This window comes from Penaeus chinensis, chromosome 18, assembly GCF_019202785.1.
Source record: "Penaeus chinensis breed Huanghai No. 1 chromosome 18, ASM1920278v2, whole genome shotgun sequence".
NCBI lineage: Eukaryota > Metazoa > Arthropoda > Malacostraca > Decapoda > Penaeidae > Penaeus > Penaeus chinensis.
The window spans coordinates 34,069,443-34,079,442 of record NC_061836.1 but is presented as its reverse complement, the minus strand read 5'-3'; the positions used below and the strand labels follow the sequence as shown (position 1 = coordinate 34,079,442).

The 10,000-nt window shown below is 43.2% G+C and overlaps 1 protein-coding gene across 1 annotated transcript in view; it reads left to right on the top strand.

Annotated features, from left to right (window-relative positions):
* The window catches only part of LOC125034786, a 34,223-nt gene that overhangs the window by 20,112 nt on the left and 4,111 nt on the right, over positions 1 to 10,000 (top strand). The gene's annotated exons all lie outside the window — the stretch shown is intronic.

Below are 10,000 nucleotides of genomic sequence, written 5' to 3'. Positions count from 1 at the left end.
AGGGTACTTAATAACATATTAATTTTGCACCCCTCTACCGCCACGGATTTGGCCGCCATCTTGGAAAAATGGCGGCGAAAAACAGTTTTTTGCAAATATCTCGCTTAGGACTGAATTTAGCTGAAAGTTTACTGATACAAAAAATAATTTCCTATAAAATCTCCTTTATTCATTTTTTCTATTTATTGCACCGTTTTGGTGCTAGGAGTACGATAATATTTGATGCGTTCCATGAAGAGTTCTGGTGGACTGACCCATGGTAGAGGAATGTCAGACTCTGTGCTAACCAGATGGGTTCTTGGAATGCCTATCAATTTGAGGATCACAGAGATAATTGAGGAATATTGTGATGTTGCTTACAATACAGGAGAGCAGCATGCAGATGCCAGAAAGGCTCGCATTTCAAGAGATAATGAAGATCTTCAGCACTTTGTAGGATGGTTCTTATCCCACCCACCATTTCCAGATTTTGATGGCATTATGTCGATAAGCGCAGGAGTAACGGGAGATACAGAAACAAATCCTCATAATGCTTTTGATGCTGGAGTAGTTTCAATGTCAAATATTGTTGGCAGTAACTTTGCAAAAGTCAAATTTGCACGGAGGAATAGAGTCAAACCCATAGGAGCTGCCATGACAGGAGTAAAAATACGAAATGTTGTATGTCCAGTTGAAAGTGAGATGTTATTTTATAAGAATTTAATTCACCAAGAACTCACATGAACTATTCAAACTTTACTTTGAGTATGAACTAGCTCCATATCCCTTGTCCATCTTTGATGAGATAGGAATGCGCAAAACCAAGAAATCCGTGATGTATGAACTATTTGCACCTCTTAGTGACACAGGAATTGTTGGAGATACGGTTTTTGTTATTGATGGAGGATTTCTGATGCATCGAGTTGTTTGGCTAAAAGGAGTGATGATTTCAGCCATTCTAAAGAGGTACACTGAATATGTAAAGAATCACTACAAGAGAAATGCCATTGTTATATTTGATGGATATCCAGAAAATCTAGCAGACAAAAGTACAAAATGTGCTGAGCGTGCTCGGCGAATGATTTGTTCTACCACAGACACAATGTTTGATGAAACAATGCCCGTAACAACAAGTCAAACCAGGTTTCTTTCAAATGAGAGAAATAAGAGCCGGCTTATTACAATGCTCACCACTAGACTGATCAATGAGGGTTATACAGTAAAACAGGCTACTGAAGATGCAGACAGATTGATTGTTGCTACTGCTATTGAAGAATCTACCATGGCTGAATCAGTAACAATCGTAGGAGAAGATGTAGACCTCTTAATCATCCTTACAGCCTTGGTTGGATCAAGGACAAATATATACATCTTAAAACCAGGCAGAGGAAATACAGAAAGCAAGCTGTACACACCAACCTCCATGAAATATGGATCAGTCATCAAGGACAACATTCTCTTCTTAAATGCATTTAGTGAGTCCGACACTACTTCTGCCTTTTTTAGACAGGGAAAACTTAAGTTCATAAGGCTTATGGAAAAACATGAAGAATTAAAAGATCTTGTTGCTGTCTTTAAAGAACCATCTGCTGAATCTGCAAAGATTGCTGAAGCAGGAAAGAATTTCATTCTTCACTTATATGGGCATAATGAATGTGAATCCCTTTCTGATTTGAGATATGTGTGCTATGCTCAGTCACTCATTAAGAGTAAATTCACTTTGGCTTCTCTGCCTCCTACAGATGCAGCTGCTCGATTTCATTCCTTACGTACATATCACCAAGTGCAGAAGTGGTTGGGAAATGACTTGTCTCCAACAAATTGGGGTTGGAATGCAACTACAAAAGGATTGGTTCCAGTCACTACAGATAAAGACCCAGCTCCACCAGACCTACTCAACATTGTGTCATGCAAATGTGCTAAAGGTTGCATGACTGCCACCTGCAGCTGTAGAAAGGCAGGATTAAAATGCTCTGTGATATGTGTTTCTTGCAAAGGGCTGTCATGTTCAAACTCTGATGTAATTGATGATGAAGAGGACTGTGACGATCCCCTTGATGCCACATTAGAAAACTTCTTGATGTCAGAGAGTGAAGAAACTCATGGAATAGAATAATCAGAATATATTATAGGAGGGCCAGCGACCCACTCCTAATAAAAAGCAAATACAGTTAAAAAAAACAGTGAACAAACCTCCCTGGGGAGGTTGGTTCATGGCCACCCTGCAAGGGATGAAGGTGTCAGACAAGAGATAGATAGATACATGCCAGGCTGTTATCTTATCTTACAGCCATTCTACAAAAGAACCAAACTACTTGTCATTACTTTCCTATGAAGAAAAATGTGGTTCGCTATACTACCCATGACGAGAAAACCAATGCTATCCTGGAAATCAATACTTCTAATTGTGCAGCAAGAACTGGTAAAGCATTGTTTAAATGGATAACTTCATAATTTGGGCGGTTGGTTGGGTGCAAGGGTTGTAACTCTGCCAGTGAGCATTCACGGTCTGTCCTAAGCCAGAAACAAAAAGAGGAAATACACCCTTGAGACAAATTTTGGAGATTGGGGGTATAGGCAAAACAAGCCGCAAACTTTTTCATAGGCTTGGCACGAAAACGGTGTCACATATCAAAAATATGCACAGAAGAGTAATTATTGGAAATTTTGCGTAGATTATTTTATGTTTTGACATATTTTCTGGTAAAGTGAGTCCCAAGCGAGATATTTGCAAAAAACTATTTTTCGCCACCATTTTTCGAAGATGGCGGCCAAATCCGGGACGGTAGAGGGGTGCAAAATTAATATGTTATTAAGTACCCTATTACAAAGATAATGAAGCTTGTTCCAGCTTTCCATGATTTTTTTCCTTATTCAATCCCCTATTGACTGGCCTATAAGGGTAAGGTTGGTATTGCAGGGGGGACATTGTGGAGGAAATCTTTTTTCAATATAGGGAGTCTTGTAGCGTTGACCCAAAGTCGGACCAACACCACCTCCTCCCTTCTTTCTTTCCTGTGGGATGTGTCCCACAGTTCTATATCTTGTTTGATTTTGTTTGTGAGTTGGAGACTGGTCCACTCACTTTGCCACATGCGATGTATTTTTGCTTTTATAAGAGACACAAAACACCTGAGATCTGTACGAACTATGGTAGTGTCCAGATCACCAGTTGACCCGGCTAATTTGTCAGCCTGTTAATTGCCATGGATACCAGAGTGGCCTGGTACTCATATTAGCTTGATTGATTTGTTGGCACCGTGTAACTTACGAATGATATTACCCAGCAGTTCATTTTTGGTGGTTTCTAAGGATTTAATAGCTTTAAGTGAACTTAATGAATCGGATAAAATAACTATTCTATTGTGGGTCGTCGATAGTACAAAATCAATAGCTTTGTCAATGGCAAAAAGTTCGGCAAGAATAATCGATGTATGATACGGCAGTCTGAACTTTAGTTCACATTCAGTCAACCATACACCCGCATCCACACACTCATCTGTCTTGGAGCCGTCGGTGTATATATATGGAAAAAAATGAGATGTTTAATAAGGATCTCTGAACCTCTGGCGTACCTCCACCTCCGGCGCCAAGGCTTCCGTAATAGAAAAATTGGGGGTTTCCCATGGCGCTAAATTTGAATGATCCAGGGTATCGATGGTAGAGAGATCTATACCGACTTTCTCGACGAGGTCGTGGAGTCGCGTACCAAAGGGCCTAGTGCCTCCATTGTCATTAGGGTGGCTCGGGTTTCGAGCCACCATTGCGGCATAGTGCTAACTGGCCGCAAGGAGGGGAGGTACTCCTGACTCCACCTCAAGACGCTCGATCTGAGTGCATTTTAGGGCTCCAAGACACAGCATCCAAATCTTTCAAACTTGTTTTTGATGCCGAACCATACACGATTGACCCATAATCTACTTTAGATCTAATCAGGGCTTTATATATCATTAGCAATATATATAATTTATTACCAAAGATGCATTTTAATAAATTTAGTGTTCTTTGACATTTATTTTTTAACTGACCAATGAGGTCTTTCCAATTGAGTCTACTACCAAAGAGTAGACCAAGAAATTTAGCAGAATTTTGAATAGGTATTGGGTGGTTCTCTAGAGTTAGCCTGATGTTCGGGTTTCTCCTATGTGAAAAAATGACCCCAATACTCTTTCTTGTGGAAAACTTAAAACCCTACTGGAGGCCCCAGTTAGGAATCATATCCAGTGCCAATTGGATGCGATTTCTTGAGAATTCTGCATTATTGCTGGAATGCCATAATACACAATCATCAGCGTACAGTGAGTATTTAAGATTCCGACGAGGAGCTAGCAAGATGTCATATATCATACATAGAAATGATGTTGGTGACAAGACACTTCCTTGTGGGACCCCGTTTACCTGGACAAAACTGTCCGAAAAAGTGATATTGTCAGAAAGCAATTTGACAGCAAAAGTTCTGTCAGAAATGAAATCTTAAATAAAGTGTCATGTCGTAGTCTTTTTCTATATCTAAAATACTGAAATCAATTAATCTTTTTTGGTAATTTCCTCTTGAATATGACTGTCCAGCTTTACAAGTTGATCGACAGTTTGGTGTCCCTTTCGGAAGCCGCACTGCTCATCAACTAGTAAATTACTGGTATTTAAAGAATGCAATAGCCTACTGTTAATAATTCGTTCCATGACCTTGCATAAGCAACTTGTCAACTCAATTGGGCGGTAAGAGATGGCAGATCTGGGATTACCCCCTCCTTTCAATACGGGAATGATGTGGGCGAAGTGACATGAGTTTAGGAAAGTGTGGCTCTTCCAAATTTCATTGTACACTTCAAGCAACTTAATCATGGCATCATGATTATGAGGCTTTATGATCTCATATCGAATCTGGGGATGTTCCTCTACAGGCTTCTAGGGCTCGGATAAGCTCATTCATTGTTTGGTCTTTATTGTAATCAAAGTTATCTCCAGAGGCAAAGTGAATAGGTTGCAGCTCAGCGGTTTCCTTGGTGGTCAGGAAAGCGGGATGGTAATTGTCTGAGCTGCTTATGTAAGAGTACATTAGCGATGTCTCTAGGTGAATCGAAATTGGTTCCCTCTTGAATGATTTTTATAATTTTGCAAGATGTTTTGTTCTTATTTATTTTTTTGACAGTGGACCAAACCTCTGATGTTTTTGTATTACTATTTATTGTTGAGACAAAGCTTCGCCAGGAGTCAGGAGATTAGTAATGCTGCTTCTAAAATCGAATTCTGAATATTGTTTACTTTCTCCAACAAGTTCGAGCTTGACGCTCCTTGTGAAGGCGACCCAGTCTGCTCTTTTTACATTAAATTTAGGAGCTGAAGGCGTTCTCCCTGTGTCGCATGAATATTCAATCAAAATATGAAGATGATCGCTTCCCAACGAGTCGTCAATGGTGTGCCACAGGCACTTGGCTGCTACTGTTGAAGAAACCAGTGATAAGTCATTAAAGCTCAAATTACCGGTATTATCGTCTACCCGCGTCGGACTACCATCGTTCAGAAGGACCAGATTAGAATCAATAATCAACTTAACTACTTGCTCACCTTCCCATCCACCCGCAGGGAACCCCATAATGTATGCTGAGCATATTTATTTTGTGGCAGACTATCCTGAAGAGCAAAAAGCTCATCATAAATTACCACTTTATCAGGCGGACAATAAACCTAACATGTAGCCAGATACGTGTTATTGATTTTTACTTTGCATGCGACAAATTCCAAAGTAGAACCAATAGTAACTTCAGTGAAAGGGAGGCTATGGTGGATGTACATGGCGACTCCACCTCCACCCCTACCCTCTCGATCCTTCCGACACAAATAGTAGTTCCTCAGTGAAACGACCTCGTCAGAGACGAGGTGTGTTATATACGTTTCTTGTAGGACTATAATATCGGGAGCATAGGACGAGACTAATAATCTGAGGTCATTTAATTTAGATATAAGACTTCGACAGTTCCACTGTATAATGGTTAATGTGAAGATTACGTTTAATGGGGTTTGGAAGTGCCTTGTCCGCCAGTTTTAATTTTCTTTTTCAGGGAGGGAGGTACGTCCTCCTCTCCCTCGCTACCCAGGCCTCCCATGGGTATTTTGGAGACAGAAGCCTCCATGTTCTGTGTCTCGCTGCCAGGGAGCCGCCCGGTGTAGGATGATCTGCTCCAAGAAACAGACCTAAACACCAGGCGAAGTCCTAGCAGGAGCCGCCTGGACGAGAAGGTGCGATCCAGATTGCGTTTTGCTATCATCCTCCTTATGATGCTGTTGCTTTTGCTGGGTTGTTTCAGCAATTTCTTGAATTGTATTTTTCAATTCTTTGATTTGACTCATTAAATCCTTTGCAATTTATCCTTAGCTGCAAGTTCCTGACTGATGCCGTTTGCACTGGAAGTGTTGTAAGTTGCTGCTGAAGCGTAGGAAGTATTGGGTTTGCTGGTCAAACCTTCAACTTTCCTCTTGGCTTCACGGTAACTAACATCATGCCCTCTCATGTATGCTAATATTTCAGTCTCCTTCAAGCTGCTGCACTCGGCAGAGCCAGATTGATGGGGACCTCCACAGTTAGCACACTTGAGTGTTTTCTCAGTACATACAGCAGTGTCATGATCTCCAGCACATTTACCACAAGTAAATTTACCATTATCTCTATCATTGCATCGTAATGAGGTGTGTCCAAATTTTTGGCATCTATTATAGCGCATAGGTTTTGAATGTAAGGTCGCACTTGGATACGTTCATATCCAACCGTGACATACTCAGGAATTTTAGCAAAAGTCAAAAAGCACAATCCAGTTTCTGTTTGCATATTCCCGTCTTTCTTGGTCATGCAGTTCACATCCACTATGCTTTGGTCCTTCATATATTCCAGAATTTCACTCTCCCCCATTGTCCTCAAATCCCTGCTAAAGATTACTCCCCAATATCCCAATAGGGATAGTTACTTTAACCTTCAAATCATGAATCTGTGTCAGTTTAAGCAAGTCCTTAATCTGGGAGTTGAATTGCACTTTTAGAAGGATGCTACCATCTCGCAATTTCCTGACAAAATCAAAATCGCCGTCCACTTGACCATTAAGGACCTTTTTGATGATGAAGGGGCTCACATTCAAAAGCAATTTTGACATTCAAACGCATTTGACAGTCAAATACCTTGCATTCTCTGGAGGGATTGAAAAAAATCGTCGTTCTCGTTTGTCAGCAGTAGGGATTCTGTTGTTCAAGGTCACATTAGTCGTAAGGGAGTCATGGGTCGTCACCTTCCTTGAGGATGAGAAGGGGTAGCCGAGGAATCGCTCATAATGGGTATCGGACCGAGTTCGACCCCTGGGCCCGTGCCCATTGCCCTCTATCCCCCCAGTGGAAGCCTTGTTGCGTTCTCCAGTACCAAAGAGGGATCGAGTTATCTGGAAGACACCTCCTTACCACTGAACTTGCCTAGTGCGAAGGACCGTAATTCGATGCCCACCCCCCAGGCGAATACGGGAGCCCACAAGGGTACTCCGGTAGGCTCAGGGAAGTCACATGAAGAGAGGAAGGGAATTCAGAATAAAGAAAAAATGCGCCCAAAGGACGCTCCAGACTACTAGGCCTCCCTACCCAGGGGACAATGCCCGTAAGGGCTACCCTAGTGTAGGAGAGTGCTGCGGGTCTGAGATGGGGTGCTGACTACCACTACTGCAGTCTCGTGCGACCTGCAAAACAAGGCACTGAGGGTGCAGGCAAATCGCAAATTCTGAAAAATCAGTAGTTTACTCTATGTAAATTACTTTAACCAAACTCAGAAGCAATACCGCCGAGCGAGATGAGAGGCCCCGGACAGCAGGGTAGCTCCTGTGGCACAAGGCTTTGAATATATTGCTGCTGCGTCTGATAAAGAGGTCTGAGCCGATCAAAGTCTCATACACGAGTGAATAATAACGATAGCAATGGTATTAATAAGAAAAACATTTTCCCGCCAATTCAAGGAATGGAAAAATGATCGGTAACAAGGGCCGAGCACATGTTGAGCCATCTGTATGTAACAAAATTCGCCAAAAACTACAGGGGACAGAACATAAATCCAGGGGGCAAATGGGTTAATTTAGCCTCTGGTCTGCAGATGTGATCTTGAGCTAATCATCATCATCGGGGGCTAACGCTGAAGGAGGCGCATGGCCGGATCCACTCTTCGCTTCCAACCACGGGGATCCCTCATGGCAAGTCTCCAGCCAGGCCTTCGGCCCATCTCTCAATCCTCGGGGTCGAGTTGCCCAAGGCATGGCCTCCTAGGTCGTCCACGGGCCTCATCTACCCAGTATAATGTCTGGCACAAAGATCACCTGGTGGACAGGGTCACACACAGGAAAACGAACTAGTTGACTGTCTAGGATGAGTTGGCCATGCAAGTAACAGGTCCCATGTCAGTCTCACTGTGTACCCGATGGTTGGACACAAGGTCCTGCCAACTGTTTCCATGATCAGCGTCAGAACTTGTTACAAAAGGCACCAAGACGAGGCTCCAAGGCACTTGATAACATCCCGGATTCGCTTCCATACAGCAACACTGGCAGTAACAAGGCCTTGAAGACAAGTATCTTGGTCCTACTGGCACCGACATCTTCAAATGATCTTGTTGATCGAGTCTTGGCTCATGCTGCCAGACCCATCCCTAGCATTAGGGATATATCACGTGAATATAAATGACCATGGTACCAAAAACTATAGGATTAATTTTGCTGCCTTCGCCGAGCACGCCTATCCTTGGCCAATAAAGTGGTCAATGCCTCTCTTTCAATTTTCAAGGATTTTCTCATCGGCACTTTACTGTGATCTCGTCACTCTTTCAATCCATTTATTGACGCAATTGACTTCTCGGTCTGACAGACCATAGACACGGACTATGCTACCAAGGTATGTGACTCTGTGACTTCAGCGTCCTCACCACAAGCATGTATCGACTGAATGGGTTCCTTTACCAGGCCCTCAAAATCCTTGGTCTTGGTCCAGGAGACCTCTACGTCCAAGGGCTACGCCTCATTGCTAAATGCATCAAGAACTGTCACCATTGATTCCAGAGACTCAGATAGGATAGCAACATCGTTAGCAAAGTCGAGTTCTGTGACCTTGATATTGCTTAGTGTGTTGAAAAGTGTTGGTGCAAGGACACAGCCTTACCTCACCCCTGAGTTAACAGGGAAGATGTTTGACAAGCCTCCACCACACATTACAGCACCAGTATATAGGCTAGCTATTAAGCCAATAATTTGTGGTGGAATTCCCCTAAGGATCTCCCATAGCAATTCTCGATGCACCGAGTCAAACGTATTCTTGAGATCGATGTAGGCAGCCCATAACTGAACGACGGCGTTCCACAATGACTCGAAGCGCTAGGATACGGCCTATTGTGGACTTGCCAGGCGTGAATCCAGACTACTCTGGTCTCTGGTGCCTTAGTAGGTGGTCGTGCATCTGTTTCAGAAGAATGTGGACGAAAACCTTGCCTGGTATACTGAGTAGTATAATGCCGCGGTAGTTGCTACAGTCCGTAGATCCCTTTTCTCCTTCCAGAGGGGGGTGACCGTGCCCCTCAACAGGTCAGTTGGAATGAAACCAGACTGCCAGATAGCAGTCAAGACTGCATGCAAGCCACGTGCCATAGGTTCACCCCCCGCCTTTAGCAGTTCAGCAGGGATATCACATATGCTTGCAGCCTTCAGCTTAGAGAGCGCCTCTCTATCCTCAGTTAGGGTAGGTGGTTCCTCGCTGATGAGTAGGTACGGCACAGGTATTGTGTTACCACTTGAGTCCAGACTAACTGCTGGAGGCTCTACCTGGTACTGCTGCTCTAAATACTCAGCCAGCGTCCACGCACCCCAACATGATCTGAGATGATCTGTCCATCCACTGAGTGAACTGTGAGGAGGGCTTAGAGTTCAGCTATCGCAAAGCTTGGTAAGAAGGGTGAAGGTCATTTACCAAGAAATTACCTTCAACCTCCTCAGCAGTGTCCGAGCTCTGTACA